Source organism: Ursus americanus, chromosome 27 (assembly GCF_024610735.1).
Source record: "Ursus americanus isolate L20-20 chromosome 27, mUrsAme1.1.p, whole genome shotgun sequence".
Taxonomy (NCBI): domain Eukaryota; kingdom Metazoa; phylum Chordata; class Mammalia; order Carnivora; family Ursidae; genus Ursus; species Ursus americanus.
In genome coordinates, this window is record NC_142153.1 from 8045736 (window position 1) to 8059649 (window position 13914).

The window sequence follows — 13914 nt, forward strand, 5'->3', positions numbered from 1 at the left end:
TCATGTTAGTGACTACCTGAGGGTTCTGGGGCTGACCTTACCTAGCAACACTTCCTCTCAATATCCCAAAGCCTGGAATGGATAGAGGACAGAACCATGAGCTACTGGAAAGGTGTGACCTGTGGGTGTCTTTTCCTGCAAAGGGAGCAGTTAGCATGGCCCTGGGCATCTGAGGGTGGGCATCAGCAGTGAACAATGGAATGCTTACAGCTTGGGATGTTTTGAACCAGTTTCCTTGGTTCAAAAGAGGCAATGTTGCTTTTCCCCATAAAGGATCACAGCAGGTAGAAGAATCAATAGACACGGGCCTATATATTTCACTCTCAGGATTTAATTTTGTTTGTGAAATTGAAAGCCTTAAGCCATAACAAAAGGAGAGTCTAGCAGAGTTTTGTTTTTTCATTCTTGAAACAGGTCAGTTAATGGTGAATGTCTTGGTAACAGTCTTTCTCCAACCTATGGATTTTTGACATCGTTTAGTCACTGTTGTAAAACAAATAGAGAAAAAAAGAAATGTTAAATTTTAATCATTAATAAAAGCTCCTAATTTTACCGTGCAACTACTGCTGTAGCAAGTAATTAGCTTATAGAACACTGCTTATAGTGTCACAGTCTATGCCTGTGCTCCATGAAATTCTTAAACCCAGCTTTCCTTTTTGTTAATTGTCTGTGAATTCCCAGTAAAGGACAATATTATAAAGTGGTATGCACACACATTTCATTTACACAGTTTCAACAATTCACGTGGGTGAAAGAAAATCACCAGCAAGGAAACAGAGGGAAAGAACAATACAAATATGTGAAGAAATAAATAATAACTATTAACTTGTCTATTTTTATCTTTAGAAGAAGAGTATTTCCAGAAGACCTCTGTACATATCCAACAGGTGTCCACATACATACACATGTTCAAAACCAAACTCATTCTTCACCCCCTCCATGTCATCACTCCAACACAAGCTGGTCCTGACCCAGATAAAAAATATGTCATTAGTAAAAGGTGTCATCATCCATTGTATCAGAAATGGTTAAGTCTTTGTACTTCTCTTGTATTCTAACTCAAATACAGCCATCCAGTCACCCCTTCAATTGAGTCTACCTCTGTTATATCTCCCAAAACTTTCTTGTTCTTTTCCTCTTACTTAATCCTGCCTCATCCTGCATTTCTGTGTATTCCGTAGTCTCATAGCTGTCTCACTAGCCTGTTGTTCTTACTGAGTTTGACTGACTTTTTCCCTACTTTATCCCAATAAAAATTTAAGAATTAAAAACAAAAAACAAAAAACCATGTCATGCTGAATCTTTTCCTTACCACTTTAAAAATACTTTATATGACACATACTTTCTCACAGATGAGAAAACAAACTACTTTTCACGACATACAAGACCTTTCGGCTCTCCATTACCTGTGTAGATTTTCTATCACAATGCTCATAAATTTTAATGTAAATTTTAAAATGTATTAAGAGCACAAATTTGAAAACAAGTCTGGGTTTACATTTAACCTTGATTATCTTACTGCTTTATCAGTAAACATTATTTAAGCACTTTTTCTTACACTTTATATTCAAACTATCAATCCATTCTGTTGGGCACCTTCAAAATTTACTTCTAAAACCATCTTTACTACCCTGGTGGCAGGTACCGTCCCTTTCCTCCTAGATTATTGCAGTAGTTTCTCTGCTAGCTGGTTTCTCCACTTCTACTCTTGCCATTATACAGACTATTTTCAACAAAACAGCTTTTTATTTTATTTAATTTTTTTAACAAATCAGCCTTTTCAAGTAGAAGTCATATGCTTGAAATGAATTCTTCAGAGATTTCCCCCTTTTACTGAGAACAAAACACAGATGGCCCCCAAGACTTCCCACAGCCTACAGGAGTTTTACTGTCTGACCTACTCACTACCACAGCCCTCTTGCTAACTCTACTCCAGCTAAACTGACATCACTTTTATTCATCAAACATTCCTGACTCATTTTTTCATGGGACCATCCAAGCGCTTGGAAAGCCGTTGCCTAGATATAAGCGTGGATACCTCTGCCAGCTCTACACCTGTATCAGACAGATTGATTTACAGTTGGAATGGAAAAGCTCTATCTTTATCTCTGGGAAAACCTGGTTGCCTGGTTTCACTTTTTGCCAAGACAATGGCAGTGGGATCTGTAATGGGCTGTTTAAAATTTAAAATAAGGAACCTTGAGGCCTTGTGCATGAGGTGTCTCTGTGGTGCACATTGCTTGCCTGCACTCTCTTTGCTGCACTGTATCCTTTACATTTAAATAAAAGCTTCCCATGAGTTGACCCTGGGAAGTCAAGTACCTCCTTTCAAATATCTCAACTGGGGAAATACTTGCACCTCCTCCAGCTCTTTGTTTACATATCCCTTGCTGAATAGGGCTCACTCACTCAATCATATTCAAAATCTCTATCTAGTTCCTTCCTCACCACCAACTCTCCCATTTACACATACTGACAAATAAGACCATTTGACATTAATGGTAGTATTTAGAAATGTTTTCTTCGGTGGCAGATGGTAAACAGAGATCCATTGACTTAACTCTCCATCGATGTAAAGTATGGAGGAATGGCAAATTAGTAACTGGATGAACTCTTGATTTCACTCATGGTTGAATTCTTAGTTTTTCCACTCACTGCCAGTGATAGGTGAAATGTGTCAAATATTAGGATTTCTTTATGTATATGACTTATAAATTTGAATATATAGGTACATGAATGTATATATGTACATATACAGACAATTTATGGTTATCTATTCTGAATATATACAAATGCCAACTTTATCCCCTTTTAGAATAGAGAATTTAGAATTTTCTATTAGAATTTTCTATTAGAATTTAGAATAGAGAATTTTCTTTCTAACCTGGAGCACATTTATCATTTTGCCTTGCATCTACTAGATCCTCAATAAATGCAAATTCCATTTTCCATCACTATGTATATATCAGGCTATATGAGTCAAAATTGTGAAGTTCTTAAGAGTTCAACCCTGGGTGGAAATGAGAGTGAATCTGGCAGAAATTAAGAATGCTACGGATCAAATGCAGTCTAAACTGGATGCTCTGATAGCCAGGGTAAAAGAGGAGGAAGGATGAATTAGTGAATTGGCAGATGGAATGATAGAAAGAAGAAAAAAATGGGAACTTGGCTGAAAAAAAATTCAATCTCAAGAATGGTGATTACGGGAGATTACTGACTCAAGGAAATGTTCCAATGTCAGAATCATTGGTATCCCCGAGGGGTGGAGAAAGAGAGAGGTCTAGATAGATATTTGAACAATCGTAGCTGAGAACTTCCCTAATCTGGTTAAGGAAACAATCATTCGTGTCCAAGAGGCAGAGAGGACACCTCCCACGATCAGTGAGAACAGACCAATACCATGTCACATAATAGATCTTAGATCCAAGGAAAAAATCTTGAAATGGGCCAGGGGGAAGGGAATCCTCACCTATAGAGGGAGGAACATCTGAATAACATCAGCACTGTCTACAAAGACCTGGCAAGCCAGAAAAAACTGGCAAGACATATTCAGAGCACTAAGTGAGAAGAACATGCAGCCAAGGATTCTTTATCCAGCAAGGGTGTCATTCAGAATGGATGGAGAGACAAGAACCGGCAGAAACTGAAAGACTATGTGACCACCAAGCTAGCCCTACAAGAAATATTAAGCGGGGTTCTCTAAAAGTTAAAAAACCCAAGAGTGATACACAACAGAAATTTATAATCTACAGAAACTTCAAGGCAGCATGACATCATTAAATTATACCTCTCAATAATCACTCTCAATGTGAATGGCCTAAATGGTCCCATAATGCCACAGGGTTGCAGATTGGATAAAAAGACATGACCCATCCATATGCTGCTTAAAGAGACTCATTTTGAACCTAAAGATACATCCAGACTGAAAGTGAAGGGATAAAGAACCATTTTTCATGCCAACGGACTTCAAAAGAAAGCTGGGGTAGCAATTCTCATACCAGACAGATTAGATTTTAAGCTAAAGACTGTAGTTAGAGATACAGGAGGACACTATATTATTCCTCAAGGGTGTATCCAACAAGAGGATCTAACAAGTATAAATATCTATGCCCCCGACAGGGGAGGAGCTAGATACACAAGCCAACTCTCACCCAGAATAAAGAGACATATAGATAATAATATAATAATAGTAGGGAACCTAAACACTCCACTCTCAGCAATAGACAGATCACCTAAGCAGAAAATCAACAATGAAACAAGAGCTTTAAATGACATACTGGACCAGATGGACCTCATAGATATATATAGAACTCTACAGCCCAGAAAACAGAGTATTCATTCTTTTTGAATGCACATGGAACTTTCTTCAGAATAGACCACATACTGGGTCACAAAACAGGTCTCCAAAGATACCAAAAGACTGAGATTATTCCCTGCATATTCTCAGACCACAATGCTTTGAAACTGGAACTCAATCACAAGGAAAAATTTGGAAGAAGCTCAAGCACTTGGAAACTAAGAACCATCCTGCTTAGGAATGATTGGGTAAACCAGGGAATTAAAGAAGAACAAAATCAATTTATGGAAACTAATGAAAATGAAAACACATCAGTCTAAAACCTATGGGACACTGCAAAGGCAGTCCTAAGGGGAAAACACATAGCCATCCAAGCCTCACTCAAAAGAATAGAGAAATCTAAAATGCAGTTTTTATATTCTCACCTCAAGAAGCTGGAGCTGGAACAGAAGAACAGAACTAACGCACGCACGAGAAGGCAGGTGATCAAGATTAGAGCACAGATTTAATGAATTAGAAACCAGGAGCACAGTAGAACAGATCAACAGAACTAGAAGCTGGTTCTTTGAAAGAATAAATAAGATCCATAAGCCACTGGCCAGACTTATTCAAAAGAATAGAGAAAGGACCCAAATTAATAAAATTATGAATGAAAGGACAGAGATAATGACTGACACCAATGAAATAGGAAGGATCATTAGAAACTTTTATCAACAGCTTTATGCCAATAAATTAAACAACCTGGAAGAAAGGATGCCTTCCTGGAAACCTATAAACTACCAAGACTGAAACAGGAAGAAATTGATTATTTAAACAGACTGATGAATTATGAAGAGTTTGGAGCAGTGATCAAAAACCTCCCAAAAAATAAGACTCCAGGGCCTGATGGATTCCCTGGGGAATTCTACCAAACATTCAAAGAAGAAATAATACCTATTCTCCTGAAGCTGTTTCAAAAAATAGAAACAGAAGGACAACTACCAAACTCATTCTATGAGGCCAGTAGTACCTTGATCCCCAACCCAGGCAAAGAACCCATCAAAAAGGAGAATTACAGACCGATATCCCTGATGAATATGGACACCAGAATTCTCAACAAGATCCTAGCTAATAGGATCCAATAGTACATTAAAAGGATTATCCATCCTGACCAAGTGGGATTCTTCCCTGGGATGCAAGGGTGGTTCAACATTTGCAAATCGATCAGTGTGATAGATCCCATTCATATGAGAAGAGACAAGAACTATATGATCCTTTCAATTGATGCAGAAAAAGCATTTGACAAAATACAGCATCCTTTCCTGAATAAAACTCTTCAGTGTAGGGATAAAGGGAACATTCCTCAATTTAAAAAAAACCATCTATGGGGACACCTGGGTAGCGTAGTCGTTAAGGGTCTGCCTTCAGCTCAGGGCGTGATCCCACCATTCCGGGATCGAGTCCCACATCGGGCTCCTCCACTGGGAGCCTGCTTCTTCCTCTCCCACTACCATGCTGTGTTCCCTCTCTTGCTGGCTGTCTCTCTGTCAAATAAATAAATAAAATCTAAAAAAAAAAAAACCATCTATGAAAAGCCTACAGCAAATATCATTCTTATGATAGGGAACATGACAAGGATGCCCACTGTCACCATTATTGTTCAACAAAGTATTAGAAGTCCTAGAAACATCAATCAGAAAACAAAAAAGAATAAATGTATTCAAACTGGCAAAGAAGAAGTCAAACGCTCTCTCTCCGCAGATGACATGGTACTTTATATGGAAAACCCAAAAGACTCCACCGCAAATTACTAGAACTCATAGAACAATTCAGTAATGTGACTGGATATAAAATCAATGCTCAGAAATCAGTTGTATTTCTATACATGATCAACGATACTGAAGAAAAAGAAATTAGGGTATAGATACTATTTACAATAGCAACAAAAATCATAAGATATCTCGGAATAAACTTAACCAGAGAGGTAAAGGGTCTATACTCTAGAAACTACAGAACACTGATGAAAGACATTGAAGAAGACACTAAAAGATGGAAAAACATTCCATGCTCATGGATCGGAGGAACAAGCATATTTAAAATGTCTATGCTACCCAGAGCAATCTACACTTTCAACGCCATCCCAATCAAAATAACGATGACATTTTTCAAAGAGTAGAACAATCCTGAAATTTGTGTGGAACCATAAAAGACCCCAAATTGCCAAGTACATGTTGAAAAAGAAAACCAAAGCTGGGGGTATCACGTTGCCTGATTTCAAGCTATACTACAAAGCTCTGATCACCAAGACAACATGGTGTTGGCACAAAAACAGACACGTAGTCAAATGAAACAGAATCAAGAACCCAGAAATGGACCCTCGGCTCTTTGGGCAACTAATCTTTGACAAAGCAGGAAAAAACATCCAGTGGGAAAAGACAGTCTCTTCTTTAAATGGTGCTGGGAAAATGGGACAGCTATATACAAAAGAATCAATCTTGACCTCTCTCTCACACCATACACAAAAATAAACTCGAAGTGGATGAGACCTCTATGTGAGACAGGAATCCATGAAAATCATACAGGAGAACATAGGCTGTAACCTCTTCGACATCGGTCGGCCACAGCAACTTCTTTCATGACATGTCTCCAAAGGCAAGAGAAACAAAAGAAAAAACGAACTTTTGGGATTCCATCAAGATCAAAAGTTTCTGCACAGAGAAGGAAACAGTCATCAAAACAAAGAGGCAACCCGCGGAATGGGAGAAAATATTTGCAAATGAAACTACAGATTAAAGGCTGGTATCCAAGATCTATAAAGAACTTCTCAAACTCAATACATGAGAAACAAATAATCAAATCAAAAAAATGGGCAGAAGATATGAACAGACACTTTTCCAATGATTACATATAAATGGCTAACAGACACATGAAAAAATGTTCAAAATCATTAGCCATCAGGGAATATTCAAATCAAAACCACATTGAGATACGACCTTACTCCAGTTAGAATGGCAAAAATGGACAAGGCAAGAAACAACAAATGTTGGAGAGCATGTGGAGAAAGGGGATCCCTCTTACACTGTTGGTGGGAATGTGAGTTGGTTCAGCCACTTTGGAAAAGAGAGTGGAGGTCCCTGAAAATGTTAAAAATAGAGCTACCCTATGACCCAGCAATTGCATTACTGGGTATTTACACCAAAGACACAGAAGTTTTGAAGAGAAGGGCCATATGCACCCCAATGTTCATAGCTGCATTGTCCACAAGAGCTAAACTGTAGAAGGAGTCAAGATGCCCTTCAACAAATGAATGGAGAAAGAAGATATGGTCCATATATACAATGGAATATTACTCAGCCATCAGAAAGAACAATTACCCAACATTTGCAGCAACATGGACGGGACTGGAGGAGATTATGTCAAGTGAAATAAGCCAAGCAGAGAAAGACAATTATCTTATGGTTTCATTCATTTATGGAACATAAGGAATAGCAGGAAGATTGGTAGGAGAAGGAAGGGAGGAATTAAGGGGGGGGTAAACAGAAGGGGGAATGAACCACGAGAGACTATGGACTCTGGGAAACAAACTGGGCTTCAGAGGGGAGGGGAGTGGAGGATTGGTATAGGCCAGTGATGGGTATTAAGGAGGGCACATATTGCATGGAGCACTGGGTGTTATATGCAAACAATGAATCAGGGAACACTACATCAAAAAGTAATGATGGTGACTAATATAATAAAAAATTTTAAGAAAAAAGAAAAAAAGAAAGAACAGGCGTTGAGGAGAGAGAATTGAGGGAGCCAATGTGGAAAGTTTTGGGGGTGAGGAGTAAGGGCAGGAAGTTAGGGACCAGGAGGGAGAAGAGGCTATAGCACAGAATTTTTACAGATAAGTATTTAATTATGCTAAGTGAAATAACTCAATCAGAGAAAGAAATTATCATATGGTTTCACTCATATGTGGAATATAAGAGAGAGCACAGAGGATCATAAGGGAATGGAGGGAAGACTGGGAAGAAATCAGAGAGAGAGACAAACCACGAGAGACTCTTAACTATGGAAGCATACGGAGGGTTGCTGGAGGGGAGGTGGGTGGGGTAATGGGGGACTGAGCATTAAGGAAGGTACATGATGTGATGAGCACTGGCTGTTATGTTCAACTGATGAATCATTGAACACTACATCTGAAACTAATGATGTACTATATGTGGCCTAATTGTATTTAAATAAAAAGAAAGAAAAAACAAAACAACAACAAAGAGTTAAACCCTGGAATGTGTTTGTTTTAAATGAAATTCCAGTTCCAAGACTTAGTAAAATTTTGTACACACAGATAATTTTTTAAGTTTTTTATGTCTGTTGCCTCATTTCAAAAATAAGGATAACCATAACCATGGAGGCTTAGTGAGGAAGAAATTAAATGTTGTGAGTTTAATCTGTGTAAATCTACCAAATTAGAAACTTAAATGTGGAAGCAGGATGCACGATTGTTCATAAATACTTTAGGAACGTATTTAGAATCTCTTTAAAGTCATTTCTTATCATAATTTTTCTGTTGGTTAATAAATCTCTGGCTAATTTTAGCTAACATTAAATATTTGTAAATTAATGTAAAACAAAATTATCAAATTCTTTGTTTTACTCTTTGTCTTAGTATATGATATTGATAAATAGGAATCAAGATGATGGAATATGGAATAATAGCATTTTTACACTAAGGTATTGTTAAAATTTTTAAACTACTTTATGAATTATATCATTTTCATTTTGATTCCTCAATTTACCTTTAACTTGATGACTGGTTGCTGTTACTACTGCCGTCTTCTGATACAAATCTGTAAAAAAGAAATGGCATTACTTTAGAGTTAGAAAACATTGTAATTTTATTTTTTGTTTTGTGTATAGTTGATGCACAATGTTATACTAGTTTTAGGTATACAGCTTAATTATTTGACAAGCTTATGCATTATGCTATATTCACCACAAGTGTACCTACCACGTGTTCAATTATAGCACTATTACAATGCCATTCGCTGTATTCTCTATGCTGTACCTTTTATTGCCTCGTCTTATTCATTTCATTACTAGAAACCTACATCTTCCTCTCCTTTTCATCCATTTTACCTAACCCTCCACCACACTCCCCTCTGACAACCAGCAATTTGTTCTCTACATTTATAGATCTGATTCTGCTTTCTGAGTGTTTATTCATTATTTTTTCCATTCATAAATGGAATCATATGGTTTTTGTCTGTCTCAGTCTGACTTATTTCATTTAGCATAATACTCTCCAGGCATTTTAAAAATTGTTGAGAAACCTCCATACTGTTTTCCACAATAGCTGCACCAATTTACATTCCCACCACCAGTGCACAAAATTTTTGTTTTGTTTCATTTTCCTTCACATCTTTGCCAACACTTGTTATTTCTTGTTTTTTGGATTCTAGCCATTATGACAGGTGTAAGTTCATATCTCACTGTGGTTTTGAGTTGCATTTCCCTAATGATTAGTGATGTTGAGCATCTTTTCACGTGTCTGTTTCCTATTTGTATATCTTCTTTGGAAAAATGTCTATTCAGGTCCCTTGCCCAAATTTAAATCAGATTATTTATGGGGGTTTTTGGTGTTGAATTGTATAAATTCTTTATATACTTTAGATATTAACCCCTTATCTAACATAACATTTGCAAATCTCTTCTCACATGCAGATTTCCTTTTTGTTTTCTTCATGGCTTACTTCACTATGCATAAGTTTATTTTGGTGTAGTCCTAATATTTTATTTTTGCTTTTATCTCTTTTGTCTGAGGAGACATATCTAGAAAAATGTTTCTACCACCAATGTCAAAGAAATTACTGCCTGTGTTTTCTTGTAGGATTTTTATTGTTTCAGGTCTCACATTTAGGTCTTTCATCCATTTTGAATTTATTTTTGTGTATGGTGTAAAGAAGTGGTCGTTTTATTTTATTTATTTTATTTTATATTATATTTTATTTATTTTATTTTATTTGCATGTAGCTGTCCAGTTTCCCCAGCATCATTTATTGAAGCGACTGTCTTTTTCTCATTGCATGTTCTTGCCTCCTTTGTCACAAATTAATTGACCATATAGTTTTGGGTCCATTTCTGGGTCTCTTCCATTGATTGATGTGTCTATTTTGGTGCCAGGACCATACTCTTTTGATTACTACAACTTTGTACTTATATCTTGAAATCTTGGATACCTCTAGCTTTGTTCTTTTTCAAGATTGCTGTGACTCTTTGGGGTCTTTTGTGGTTCTATAAAAACTTTAGGATTATTTGTTCTAGTTCTGCAAAAAATGCCACTGGTAGTTTGAGGGAGATTATATTTAATCTGTAGACAGTTTTAGGTAGTATGGATACTAACAATATAATTAATATTAACAATATTAATTCTTCCAATCCCTGAGCATGAAGTATCTTTCCATTTGTGTCATCTTCAATTTCTTTCATCAATGTCTTATCGTTTTCTGAGTAAAGGTCTCTTGCTTCATTGGTTAAGTTTATTCCTAGGTATTTTATTCTTTTTGTTCCAATTGTATATGGAATAGTTTTCTTGACTTCTCTGATACTTCATTGGGAGTGTATAGAACCACAACTGATTTCCGTGTATTAATTTTGTATATTTCAACATGCTGAATTCATTTATTAGTTCTAACAGTGGAGTCTTTACATTTTCCTATGCAAACTATCCTGTCATCTACAAATAGTGACAGTTTTACTTCTTCCTTACCAATTTTTATTTCTTTCTGTTTCCTAATTGCTATGGCTAAGACTTTCATTACTATGTTGAAAAGAGTGGCAAGAGTAGACATCCTTGTCTTGTTCCTGATCTGCAAGGAAGAGTTTTCTCTTTGAGAGAAACATCTTTAAGTATGATGTTAGCTATGGGTTTTTCAGATATGGTCTTTTTTATGTTGAGGTATGTTCCTCTTAAGTCCACGTTCTTGAGAGTTTTTTTGATGGAAGCTTTATTTCATTACGTTATCTTTATTTGCACAAGTGAGAAACAGAGAGATTTTCCTTTAGCATAGAAAATGAGAGCCATTTATTTATCCTTACTTCCACATTCTCTTTTCCCTAAATATCCCTGACTAAGCAAAATTGTGACTTGTATGGTGATATGGTAAAAAAAAAAAAAAAAGCTGTATCTAAGTGAAATGAGTTAGATAAAGAAAGACAACTAGCATATTATCTCACTTATGTGTGGGATCTAATATTTTTTAAGATTTTATTTATTCATTTGACAGAGAGGGAGAACACAAACAGGGGGGAACAGGCAGAGGGAGAAGCAGGCTCCCTGCCAAGCAGGGAGCCCAATGTGGGGCTCGATCCCAGGACCCTGGGATCATGACCTGAGCAGAAGGCAGACCCTCAACTGATGAGCCACTTAGGCACCCCTCTAAATTTTTTTAAAACAAAAATAAGCTCATAGATACAGAGAATAAGTTGATGGTTACCAGAGGTGGGGTTGTGGGGTGAGTGAAATTAATGAAGGAGGTCAAAGATACAAACTTCCAGTTATAAAACAATTAAGTAATGAGTATTTAATGTATAACATGGTCAGTATAATTAATACTAAAACACTGCATATTTGAAACTTGCTAAGACAATAGATTTTAAAAGTCCTCATCACAAGAAAATAAAATTTTGTAACTATCTATGGAGACAGATGATAACTAGACTTTTTGTGGTGCCCATTTTAAGTAGCTTAATTCTAATTTTAGAAACATATGAGCAATGTTAATTAAGTGTAAAATGGGCATTGTCCTATCTGTATTCTCCCTTTGTATCATATGAGGGTTTTTTTTTTTAACATTTTTCTCACCTTCTACATATTCTATTCACAAAATTTGTTTCCTTATCTCTATTAATCTCCATAGTACAACTGAATGTGAATGCAAAAAAAAAAAAAAAAATGAGGTTGCTTAGGTGGTAGACAGAGCCTGCTGATGCAATTGCACCCAGCATGGCTTTCAGTTTGAAAGGCACTGTGAATTTACTAATTAATTTCAGTTATTTCTGGACGTATAAGAACAAGAAAGATAACTTCTACATGAAATCTGAAAAAAAATAGTATATATCAAGACTCAATATTTCTAAATAGTAACCCAATTCATCCAAGATCCAAACTCATCACTGTTAAGTCCTGCTTACAATATTCTGAATTACATTTTAGTTCTTCATCAATTGGATTTTAATATTAATTTTAAAAATAATAAATTTACTTACTCTCCACTTATTGTTCCCTCTCTGTTCCAAAATCTTATTTTATCCCATTTAAGAGCGATGATGGCAGTTAAAATAAGGATGGGTAGAAAAATGTAGAAACTGATCAAGAGGCCATTTTTTTGAGGAGCAGCATATCGTTTTCTAAGAAAGCTTTCACCTTTAGCTGAAAACATGAAAGTACATTTTAAATTCATCAAAAATGATATTCAAAGCTTATTAGTTTAACTTGAAATGTAAAAATTTGTGATTCAAATAATACAGTCATAGAATAAACTTATGTTTTAAAAAGTTTTCAAAAAATAAACAAAAATTTTTTAAAATCTAAAAAATTAAAAATGTTCCAATATTCTGTGACTATACCCCAAAGAACATTATATATTTGTCAACTCGATATATAATTAATATAAATTTATAATCATTATATGTATATTTAATCTTTATGTGTTATATTCTATTTTTCTATGATATTCCCTTTTATGAACTGCTACTTAAACTATATTAAACTGATATTATTCTTTAATCAGTTTTTCATTTAAAAAATAGAGTAGGTGTAAAAGAGGGACTCTAGGGTGGGAGGAAGATGACAGAGGAGTAGGGGACCCGAGTTTCATCTGGTCCCAGGAATTCAGTTAGTTAGCTATCAAATCATTCTGAACACCTGTAAAATCAACCAGAGATCTAAGAAAAGAATTGCTGCAATTCTACAAATAGAAAAAGGGAGCACTTTCTGCAAGGTAGGAGGTGCAGAGAAGTGAATCCCAGGCATTATACTGGAAGAGAAGCTGCAGGAGGTGGGAGCCTCAATCAGCTGGCTGCCAGAAAGTGATATAGCAGTGGTGTGCAAAATCAGAACTTTAACAAGTCTGCACCAGTGAGGGACATCCTTCCTGAAAGGTGCTCAGGTGGCAAAGCAGAACACAATCCTAGGTGGGACAGTATGGTCTCAGGATCCCTGGGTTCACAGAAAGAACAAGGGATTTTAACTGCAGCAGAGTTCCCTGCATCAACACTGGAAGCTGGCTGCAATTAGCAAGCCCAGGCAGGAGTGGGCTTTCACGTCAGTGTTGCCATAAACCTTGAACTGCAGCATGATCAGGTGACTGCAATCCAAGCAGGGACATGGCAAGTAGCAGAACCATGGTGAGACCCTCTCTGCACCACAGGAGCATGGAGGGTGCTCAGGTGGCATGGATCCTTTAGGCAAAGAGGTCCCAAAAGTAAATTGAAGAGAAAGGAACAGAGACAATATACAGAAACAGTGACTTTACAGGTAATACAAATGGCACTAAATTCATATCTTTCAACTTTACTCTGAATGTAAATGGGCTAAATGTTCCAATCCAAAGACATAGGGTATCAGATTAGATAAAATAGCAAGATCCATCAAT

The 13914-nt window shown here is 36.4% G+C and overlaps 1 long non-coding RNA gene across 1 annotated transcript; it reads right to left on the minus strand.

Annotated features, from left to right (window-relative positions):
• Positions 1-348: 348 nt before the first annotated feature.
• Positions 349-12683, minus strand: LOC148107608 (uncharacterized). Its single transcript, XR_015721943.1, has 3 exons — positions 12527-12683; positions 9058-9108; positions 349-483 (listed from the first exon to the last, which is right to left on the minus strand). It is a non-coding gene; the product is annotated as an uncharacterized LOC148107608 (long non-coding RNA).
• Positions 12684-13914: the final 1231 nt, after the last annotated feature.